General features: G+C 37.9%; 1 non-coding gene across 1 annotated transcript; it reads left to right on the top strand.

The window, feature by feature from the left end:
* Positions 1-3067: 3067 nt before the first annotated feature.
* On the top strand, positions 3068-3139 carry trnap-cgg (transfer RNA proline (anticodon CGG)). Its single transcript has one exon. It is a non-coding gene; the product is annotated as a tRNA-Pro (tRNA).
* The last annotated feature ends 8740 nt before the right edge of the window (positions 3140-11879 follow it).

The following is an 11879-nucleotide window of genomic DNA, read 5'->3' as shown; positions in this document are numbered from 1 at the left end:
GCCCACTGAGGTTTAATTTAGTCTTATCTCAGCAGCTTTCACAGCAGCTCTGACTCGTTCACCTCTCAGTCTGTTTAAACACATTTACAACCTCTGACTCACTCAACACAGTGCTAACATAAAAACTAGAGTCTATATTCATCTATTTTCAGCCCCCCCGGTGAGGCTTTAGGTCAGGCTATGTGTTTATTACATTCACCATCTCATTTAGTTTTTGAGTGTGTGAATGTGACACTAAACACTACCAAGGTTACGTGTGCTTAAACATAATGGACTCGTAACAGAAATGCATTTATTTTGAGTACAAGTGGAAACCAACAGTGAATTTTCTACTGACTCAGCAGCTCTGTGAAGCTTTCAGCCCCTAGTTTTGGTTTCGAGGCACCTTTCCTGAGTGGTTCAGTGTGTTTTTAGCTGCAGCTGTTTACAGGAAACAAACTCTGATAAACACAGATTTGCACATTTGGGCCGTGACGTTAAATCAGTCCGACAATATTTTAGAGTCTTTTGCTTTGTGACAGTTCAGCTGTTTGATATTTTAATGACGGCATGTTTGATAACCGTTTCATTAGTCAGTGAAAATGATAGCTGCTTTATTGCATATACAGTAGTGTAATTAAATGGGTTTTAAAAATAGACACTACTGTACTTGTTCATGTATTTTTCCTCAGCCACTTTAACCCTCAAATACTGGTTCATATTCTGACTCATAATTAGTCTCTATACATAAATTCCCCCATAAATCATTAATACATGTTTGATTAACACATAAACAATGGAGGACATGGAGGCGATGGTGTACTTGCTGCTGTATGAGGCTTTCTGTCAAACACAAAGCAAGAGAAGAGAAACTAATCTCTGTAACGCTGTTGTTGGTATTTAAAAATGCCGGGTTTGATTCTTGTGTGGGATGGCTCATGACTCTTCCAGTGACTCTCTGACTAATCAGTGGCCGGCAGTCTGTCGACGTCACATTTAGTACCGGCTCGGCTCGCTTGGAACCTCACCAGAGCAGGTACTAAAAAAGCAACAGGTACCAGGTACTATCCCTGATGGAAACGCAAAAAAACCCAAGTCGAGTCGAGCAGTGATAGAACTGTATTGTGGAAAAGCGCCAATAGTGCTGCATGTTTCCATACTTACGCAACTTATGACCTCAGAATATTAAGAAGAGAAAGTACATAAGACGATATTTAAAACACAGCATCAGTCACCAATACTGAGTGTGTGTCGGTGACTTTGAGGTGGATTTCTGCTGCTTCCCCCCCGGTTAAAAAATAACTTGATGAATGCAGTTTTAAAGTTTGTGTCAGCTTCAGTGACTGCAGAGGTGAGGAAGAGTCTCCTGCACTGACTGTAATTACTTATGACGAGGCAGATAATTAATGCTTTCTGTGCTGCTCCGTATAAAAGCTTGTGTGTCTGCTGATGTAAACAGTGAGGCTCCGCAGGTCGCAGGAGGTAATTACAGGTCTCTGTGCTGACAGTGACAGCTTAAGGCAGAGGGGATGAAGCTTAATTAAAGCCTAACGAGGCAACTGTCGAGTGACGGTAAAGAAAATGGGCGAATGACCTTGCGCTCGCTGCCGACTTCCCGAAAACTTAAATCTGACATGAGACTGTTAGGATCTGTGTCTTCTGTCGGATTTACCTCGTCAACACACCTAACTGTCAAGTGTTTAGTCATTTATCATCTTTATTACTTTGCTTTAGCTTGTTGGTGTCAGAATAAACTCCACAATCATTAAATAAGAGAATGGAGAACTTGCTTTTCCATCATCCAGCAGCCACTTCCTCCTCTGCTCACTGTGCTCGTCTTTATTTAAAAAAATTGTCTTCACTATGTTCTCGACACGTTTTTATGAAGCTGCTCTTTAAATGTTGAAGAGGACAAAATGTACAGTACATTTTATCACACAGTAAAAAGGACCAATTCATGTGTTAATAGTATTCAAATCATAATTACTGCTATTTTCTTTCACTGCATTTTGTGGCATTGTGGTGGAAAGTAACTAAGTACATTATGTTCTGCACTCAAGTACAATTTTTAGGTAATTTTGAGTATTTCCATGTGATGCTACTTTCTACAACTCAGACGGAAATTAGACTGTTAGATATGAAAGATATGAAACTAAAACAACGTTTATTTAGACTGCAATGTAACGGTGAAACTAACAAGTAAATATAACACACCGAACATTTATCTCTGTGGCACTAGTGGTCTTTCTTTCTTTCTTTCTTCTGATGTATTGATGGTGGTGGGTTGAGAAACATTACCACATGTTCAGGTCTGTCTTGAGTCCAAATTCTATGATTGCAGCTTCTAATATATGATTATTTTCTGGGGTTTTTTGTCCTCTATGACAGTAAACTGAATATATTAAGAAGAAGACATTGTAGGAGCTCATCTTGGATTTTCAGACACAGTTAATGAGATTTTACACCATTTTCTGAGATTTTCTGAACCAAAGAATTTGTCATAAACCATCAGTTAGATGTCCATATGAGCAGTGAAAGAGGTTTTCCTCTCTGTAATCATTCCTCCTGTTCATACTTACTATTTAAAGATCTCCTTCAAATGTGCTTTCAATGTAAAGTGATGGAGGACAAAATCCACAGTGTTTCCACACAGTCATTTAAAAGTAGATGATCAGCTTCTATTGAGCTTCAGCAGTCTGAGTTATTATATCAATGATATCTGACACATTTACAGTGTTTTTAGCATCAGATTCCCTCTTAGTTTTTCCCTGTTGAGCTGGGGTGGAAGTATAGTAACAAAAAGACTTTGCTACTAAAAACACTGTAACGTTGAAACATAGAAGGTGAAGATTTGACTCATTCAGACGACTGAAGCTTCATATTAGCTTCAGATCAACTTTTAAATCCATGTTTCCACAGAAGGAGGACTGTGGGTTTAGTCCTCCATCACTTCCATTGTAAACATTATGAAGGGATCTTCTAATGGTCAGTATGAACAGGAGGAAACATTACAGCAAGATAAACACACTTCATGTTCATTTGGGCTCCTGACTGAAGACACACTTGACTAATCTTCGCCTCTACAAGTGGCTCGTTGGTCTAGGGGTATGATTCTCGCTTCGGGTGCGAGAGGTCCCGGGTTCAACTCCCGGACGAGCCCTAACTTTGATTATAAGACATCTCAGAACAATAAACAATGCTGTTAAATCTACAATCATGATTAAAAAGAAAAGAGGATGTTGTTAAACAGGATGCTTAAACATAAACAGACACGGATGTTTCTCACACACAGGAATGATGTGATGAGTGAAGAACTTAATTATCATAAATAATCGATTATCTTTACATTTAAAATACAGTAGCGTCTGCACACAAGACACAACATTGAATCAGGATGTTTTTTGATCTGCAGAGCTGCTACTTTTTCATTGATGCTGCTTTTTAATAACCTTGAATCTACACTACGTGACATGTGTGTAATTACTTTCCTTCAAACTAATCAATTATCAAATTAAAATATCCAACACTTACTGGCTAAAAAAAACCTTTTAATAATTTATTTAAGTTTTAGATCATTCCAAAAACAAACACTATGGTTTAATTTTGGGCTAATAATCACACTAAAAAAAATATAGTAACAAAAAGAAGGACTTTTGCACTAAAACACTGCAACGTTGAAACATAGAAGACCTGATTTGATTAATTTTTGTCCTGTTTTCACTGCATCTAATGACTCAAACTGTGATAATATAATTTATAAGAGTGTTTGTGCTGCTCAGAAAAATATATGCATCAATTGTCATCATTTTTTGGGAATAATTATGCTTTATTTCATCCATCTTCAATCCAAACTGAAGCTTTACCAAACCCCAGGTGTGATATTAAAATAAGAAATCCATGACTGGACAGTAACAACCTGGATCAGTGCAGCCAGCCGAAGCTTAACTCAACCTGTGATATTATTTCTGTGACTGAACAATGTTTGTTGAACACATTTTTCAATCTGCAAACACAGGAGGGAAGAAGCTTCTGCTCAGATTTATCCACAAACACCGGAGTATGTATGAAAGAGGAAAGAGAAAGCCTTCTTCTTCTCCTCTTCGTCAGCTCTTCTGGATTCTGCTGAGACTAAAAACTGTCCTCAGATTCAAAAGACTTGAGACGACACTTTGGCCCTTTAGCAACGAGGACATCTCGGTTGTCCCTGAGACAGCAGAACATGTAAGAAAATAAGAGCTCTAGGTCTTTTATTTTAACCAGGCGGGGAGTTCCGGTCCTCTGAAATGAGGCCAACGCGGAAGTAACTTAAAACTGCATTCTATCAAAAGGCCACCAGGGGGCGACTGTTTTGGTGTCAAAAGGACTTCCGTCTCTATACAAGTCAATGGAGAATTCACCAACTTCTCACTTGATTTCTAACCTCAGTAAACGTTTTCAAAATGTGTTTATGGTCTCAATCGCTAGTTTAAAGCCTTCTTCAATGCAGTATGATGTTCATTTGGGACATTTTGGCCTCCCTGATTTTATATGTGACGATAAAGCAGGGTATGCATTAGGGCGTGGCTACGTCGTGATTGACAGGTTGATTGGTTCACAGGTTCAGGAGGGTGCCTCATGCTCCTCCTGATGCCCATATAAGTAGAATCCGTGTTTTTATTTTATCCCGGCATGCACCGGAAATTTTCAAGATGGCGCTGCTCAGATCCGAAATTATTGGCTTCCGAGCAGCAGTCCACAAACCAATGGGTGACGTCACGGATGTTACGTCCATTTCTTATATACAGTCTATGGTTTTAACGTTGGCCACAATTTAGAGGTCTGGATGTTTGGTTTTTTGCAGTATTTTGTATTTCTTTGCAGTATTTTGTCGTCCATTGCAGTATTTTTGTATTTCTGTGTGTGAAAGTAAAGACAGACAATGAAAAAGAAAGAAGATTAAAAATTGAAACACTGATCACGCAGAGAGAGAAAAGGCCTTCAGAGGCTCGTTGCAATTTGTCGAATTAGAAGATGAAAGAATGTGAAGTGAATTAACAAGATCTCTTTAATCTTGGAACAAAACTGCAAACAAGATAAATAATAAAAGAGGGGGGGAAAAAACAAAAGAAAGCTGTTTAATTTGATTTAAGAAAAACCGACAACCTTGGATCTCGCTTCACAATTCCAGACATTAAGTCAAATCTTTCACCTCGGCTTCAGCTGCTGCATCGCTGGCATTTAAAGTGGTGATATCAAGAAGGTCGAGATCAACTGAAAGTGAGAGGCAAAATAAATTGGAAAGATAAATAAATAAATAAAGAGAAGATGTGAGGAGCCACGCTGCTCTCATTCATCTAACTTACAAGATACTTACACTCAACAACATAAAGTCTTGACATTAAATGAACCTCAAACATTCAAGTCAGAGCAGTGAAAATAAAACATCTAAAAGCAGCCCTGATTCATTTTTCAGGGGCGACTACAGCTACAGAACTGGTGCAATAATTTACCAGCTATTGACACAGAGCAGGATTTCATATGAGTGGTCTATAAACTGGACTACTGGGATTTATTACTGTTCCTCTTGTGGACCATTAACTGGATTTTTTATCATGCTTTTGGGGATTTTAGTGCCTTTAAATGTGACGTTTTTACCCCATTATAACCCAAACCATGATCTTGCCTAAAAAACCTAATCAATCAATGTATTTGTGCCTACACCTAAACATTTTAAAAGACCAGAATCTACCACCAGGAGGTAGAACAGGTCAGTGTGTGAATGTAACATGTAATAAAACAACAACAACAATACATCAAACAATATAAATCAGCCAACATTGATGTGGAAGTTAGTGCAGTTTTTGTAAAGATAAATAAATAAATATGAATGTGACTACATAGTGTGAGACAGAGTATGCCTCTCGGAATAAGTGCGTAGTAGTGTAAAAGTGCTTTGATTGGTCACAAAGACTAGAGAAGTCTTATATATATATAGTACAGTCTATTTAATGTATTCATTGTACCGACTCATAAATCAACCATGATGTGTTAGCAGAGATTAAAGGAAACATGCTAAATTGGCTTCTCCATCTATAACACTACAGTCAGTATGATCTCATTTTAAAACTCTTGCTGTGTAGTAAAAGTGAAGAAGTATTAACATTTTAATCGAAGACTTTGGATGTAAGCTCACTGACTTTGCTTCATACACTGTGTATCGCTCTTCCATTAACTTGGCCAATGTCCAAATAAGGTAGAAAGTACAGAGGATGAATTTTAAGGTGTCAAAGAATCATTTACGACGGGATGCTCTTCTTTTAGGGTTGTATGTCCAGTGTAGGATGGGTTAGGGTTAGTGGTCATCTTCTATTGGGTAAAATCATATAGGGTGATAAGTTTGACCAATCATAGTATGTTTCTTTGTCTTAAAAACACTATAAAAGATGCTAGTTTGACTTTGTATAACGAGCTGGAAGATTCCCTGTTTTGTGTGTTCTGTCTCCTTATTGATCAATAATAACTTTTTTATTTAATCTTCAAATCAATCAGTGTCTGTGCTTTCTTTCTTGATGTCCGTGTCCAGTGTTTTTGCAGCAATTCCACGACACTGTGTCACTGTTACTTATTTCTCCTTTAACCCAAACCATGGGAATGCAACCTGCAAGCAAAAACAATGGATCACGTGATTTTGCACAATCACTACTTACGCACATTTGTAAAGACTAACAGCCACTCTGGTTTTAATTACTACTTCTTTTCTTTTGTTTCTTGATGTTTTTTTGCTTCAGTTTTATGCTCTGTGTCTGACAGTAAAGGTTTATAGATGTTGAAATAAACCTGATAAAAAAACCTATAGAAGAAACAACAAAAACAAGCCGGACCTGCCTTCCTCGAAAAATGTCTTTCCCTTCATGTTCTTACAGCTCCCAGGTTAATTAGATGTGCCCCCATCTGTTTAGTCCTGCATCTCGTAAACATCCATAAAGACATTGCAAATTGTTGACGGGCCCTGAACTATGACGCGCTCCCTCCCTCCTCCTTTTGTTTTGTTTACCTCCATCCCACTGATGAGTCACCACCGTCAGCTTCTCCACTGTATTACATCTCTGCAGAGCCGGACTAATGCTGCTGCTACTGACAATGAAAGCATGCATTAGAAAACATTAAAGGCACACTGGTCACTAATGACTGACACGGCTGCAGGAGGATGACTGAAGCCTTGAAGCCTTTATGTGACATTGGGAGCGACATAAAGAGATTAGAAGGATCTGTACATAATTTTTCTCCTGTGTGAGCTCATTGGTCCATTAGGGATATAAAGTATAGAGTATATTAACAGTGTTTTAGTCTTATTGAACATATTTCTCTACATTATATACACTTTATATACATTACTGTGAACATAAAGAGCCACAGCTGTGTTTATTCTCCACATATATATTTAAAAGCGTGCTTTACGGATGGATATTTGGATATAAAGATGTGGCATTGCTCTGAACCAGCAGCTGCGGTTCCCCCCGGTGTGACTAAGTGGCTAAAACGGGCTCAGATTCGGCGGAGTAGAAAAATCTGCTTTGCGAGCAGAGCTGAAGTAAAGAGTGATGGAGCAGAATCAGGCAGAGAACACACGCACACACAGAGACTAAAGTCAAAGACTGGAGTGAGTCGTACGAGCTGCTGGTCACAGATACGACGTTTCAAAGGCGAATTAAACCCCAACACAGCTCTGTAAGGTCTTTAAGGGTGTTTGTTTTTAAAAAGAAAACCTGGTTTGTTCTGATCTCAGTCGTTGCATGACTTGGTGAACTTACTGATTTAGGCCCTGTTTACACGACAACGCTCGCGGGTGAAAACAACAAAGTATTTTATCGGATCTGCCTTTCGTTTAGATGGTGACGAAAAAGTGAAACCACCCTCCAGAGTGGAAATCTTAAACTGCTCCACCGTCGCGTTCCCGTCTAAAGGGTAAAAACGCAAAATTCTGCCTTAAATGCAGCAGAGTTTTTGCTGCGGTCTGAAGCTGTAACCTAGGTGACAGACGCTCTTCCATGTGACATCACGTACCGATCCTTCTGCTGATACCTGTCTGCTGCAGCGGGGCCGACAATGACAGAGGAGGGGAGAGAAATGTAGTCCGAGACAAAATGGTCAATTTTTGTTCGCTTCTTAGCCATGTTTTGGTTTTGGTTTTCCATTTCGCGCTACTAGAGAGAGAAGAAGAGGGAAGGTTCTATACAGGCGCGCAGACTTTGTGGTGTTGTGGCCGCCTGGCAGATTTCCCCCCAAAAGACGCTCAACGCGTAATAAAAAGTGAGAACGCAACGCCACTTTTTCGTTTTCTATTCAGATTGTTTCTGTGTAAACATAGCCTTAGTTTCTTTTCACACAAGAGAGCTCCAATCAAAGGAGGTCCTGAAGAAGCTCCAATCTACCTCCAGCCTTCAGCAGCTCTTTGTAATAAGCTGTAATAAGACAAAACCACCTTTTTTCAGACTGCAACATAGACGTGAAACCAACAATGTTTATTTCTGGGCTCCAGTGGTCTGCAGTGAGTAGAAGAGTAACTAGGCTGGTAGATGTGGTTATATAATCATTATGCTGTGATCAGAAACACTTTAACACATTTTCAAGTGTCTTAAACCATCAGTCAGGTTTCCATATGAGCAGTGAAAGAGGTTTTCCTCTCGGTAATCATTCCTCCTGTTCATACTGACTATTAAAAAATCTCCTTCAAATGTGCTTTCACTGTAAAGTGATGGAAGAAAAGTCATTTAAAAGTAGATGTGACACTTCTATTGAGCTTCAGCAGTCTGAGTTAGTCATATCAAGTGATACATTTACAGTGTTTTTAGCATCAGATTCCCTCTTAGTGTTTCCTGTTGAGCTGTGGTGGAAGTATAGTAACACAAAGACTTTGGTACTAAAAACACTGTAACGTTGAAACATAGAAGATGAAGATTTGACTCATTCAGACGACTGAAGCTTCATATTAGCTTCAGATCAACTTTTAAATCCATGTTTCCACAGAAGGAGGACTGTGGGTTTAGTCCTCCATCACTTCCATTGTAAACATTATGAAGGGATCTTCTAATGGTCAGTATGAACAGGAGGAATCATTACAGCAAGAAGAAGACATCCAATCGCCTCCTGTTTTCAGTCTCACAGTACTTTCATTCTTCCAGACAGTCTGTTTAGAGCTTTTTTAATATCAGTAAGACATCTCGGATGATCACTGGTTTAAAGAATCAGCAGCAGGACACTTTATATTTTATCCAAACCTTCAGGAACAGCGTTGGGTTTGTAGCCAATTTAACATAGTGGCCAAACTGTGTAATTACAACATTGAGTGATGCTATTGGCTATTGCATTGTTAAAGACATGGATACATTCTTTTGAGCATCGCAACCCCAATGAAACGACTTGTTTTACCATCAGAATTTAATCCATTTGGTCCGATTATGTTTGGAAAGTATAGAAGAGCCGTACAGTTTAATAATTAGAAACCAGAAGCTTGCTCTATGGGCTGAAGCTATGCGGAAGAAGGTGAACTTTTTTGGCTTCGTGCACCACTAAGCAACTTTCATAGGAATTAACGGGGCATGTCTGTGATGATGGATCCTGCTTTCTTCATACTTTATATTCATGGTTTTGACTCTGTCTTATCTCGGACTTCTATGCTCATCATCTTCTTACTGAGTCTTTTCTTGTTGAGTCCAACTTATTAAACTTATTGTCCATAATTGCGACAAATTAAACTTGCTTTCAGTCTTTTCATTCTGGACGATAAATAGTCTACGAAGTTCAGAGATTTTAATTGGACCCTATGATAGCTGAATGCAGATTTCATGAGTTTTAACGAACAGACGCGGACGCACACATTAATATAATTGGTCAGATAAGGTGCTGCTGTTTGCACGCCTTTGATTTTGCAGCTTCTTTGACGCCGAAAATTATATTCAGTCTTTGTATTCAACCAAAACACATTTTCCTCATCACATAGCTGCAAGTACACGCTGTTCTGTTCCTTCATAGTCACATACATGAGCCACTGTGGGGAAGTGTGGGCGGAACATATGAAAGAAACACAGGTCCCATCCAGAAAAGAGCCGTAAGAATTGTAAATAAAACCACTTATAGACTGCCAATAAACTCTTTATCAAAGTAGTAAGTTGTAAACCAACAGCTACCAAGCAGTGTCCAAGGGTTGTTCTCAATAAAACACCATTGGCATTTGGGATGATCTTACATTATAACTTTTTATATTAAATAAAGGTAATGGAATACAATTGTTCTAAATATTACATTTACTCTGGTAACCATGGAGATCAGGAAACATTTACATGTTTTAAATGAAGTCATTATTAGTATAAGTCCACTTAAATACACTGTAGGTGATAAAATATGTAATATTCATCATTCTACTGTGGTTACACCTGTTTCTTTCTTTCTTTCTTTCTTTCTTTCTTTCTTTCTTTCTTTCTTTCTTTCTTTCTTTCTTTTTTCTTTCTTTCTCTCTCTCCTCCAACTTCTTGTTCTTGCTTCTTCATCCTCTTTTCTTTGTTTTTCTTTCTTTCTTTCTTTCTTTCTTTCTTTCTTTCTAGGTGGATAAAATATTTATCATTCTTTTGTTGTTACACCATTGGACATTTTCAGGAGCATTCAGTCTTACTTTTGGTTAAAAAAAAAATGCAAATGTAATTTCAAGTTTCATTTAATTTTTTTATATCAACGTGTTTGAATAAATGAATAAACAAATAAAACACTGTGATTCTAACAGTTCCAACACAGATACTTATTGAATATGAATGACATGTTATAGATACTAACAGTCTACTGAGATACAATATAAAGAAATACAACAATGCCACATATGTTTTACAGGTTTCTTTGTTTGTTTGAGGAAAAGTTGGAAAGGTTTTTTGAAAAAAAGAAAAAAAAGACAGGAAACAGTCACAAGGCGGCTTCAGACTGTCTAAGATTGTTTGATGTCACACTGTGAGAGATCGGTCCAGTAACAGAACATGCAGCACACACAGTACACACAGTCCTCCAGAGGCAGACGTGGGTGTTTTAATAAAATTGAAAATGAAACACGAGGTGAGAGACGTAAATGGTTGTGTGCTCAGTTTGTCAGACATGTTTGCTGATTGTGTGATTCATTAAAATACTTCAAAGCAGTATTTATAAACTCAGGTTTGAGTAATATTACGGGTGTCTTGAATCTTCTGACATTTAATAATATACGATGATGATGATGATGATGATGATGAGATATCACTGCTGCTGCTGATGCTCTAGAGGTGCATGTGATGAATTAAAGGTATGGTGCTATAAATAACCACTTTCTAATAACTGCTCCGGCACTGTGGGAAAACCTCCAAAATGCAGGTTCAATATAATCAATGATATTTTTCGTCTTCTCTTCATCTTCTTATTGACAAGCCTCAGGACTGAATGACGTACAAAAGGCTGATTAAAGGTGTGTTTACATCCAATTATGGCTAATCGGACCCGTCATGTATGAACCTTTATTTTACCTGGAAAGATCGTTGAGCAGGAATCCTCATTTACAATGGTGTCGAGGAGAAACAACAACAACAACAACAACAACATTGAAAAACAATATTAATTGTTAAAAATAATTTGCAATTAATTAAAAACAAGGTCTGAAATAAGGCTTTTTAACAGCTCTAGATGTGGTAAAGAATTTCATTTTAAGGTCTTTTGCCAATTGTTTAAAGTGTAAAGTGCATTGTGAGATAATAAGATTAGTCTTATTTATTTTATATTGTGTGAGTTAAGAGTTAAAAGAGATTAAATACAGCGTATTATCTGTAGTAAAGCTTTATACATATCAATAAAAATCAATGCTGATCTCGCCTCACTGCCTGATAACTTTTTAGTAAAGAGTACAGAGATGG

This window comes from Scomber scombrus, chromosome 7 (assembly GCF_963691925.1).
Source record: "Scomber scombrus chromosome 7, fScoSco1.1, whole genome shotgun sequence".
NCBI classification, from domain to species: domain Eukaryota; kingdom Metazoa; phylum Chordata; class Actinopteri; order Scombriformes; family Scombridae; genus Scomber; species Scomber scombrus.
The sequence above is the reverse complement of the archived record's forward strand: the minus strand, read 5'-3'. Positions and strand labels throughout refer to the sequence as shown.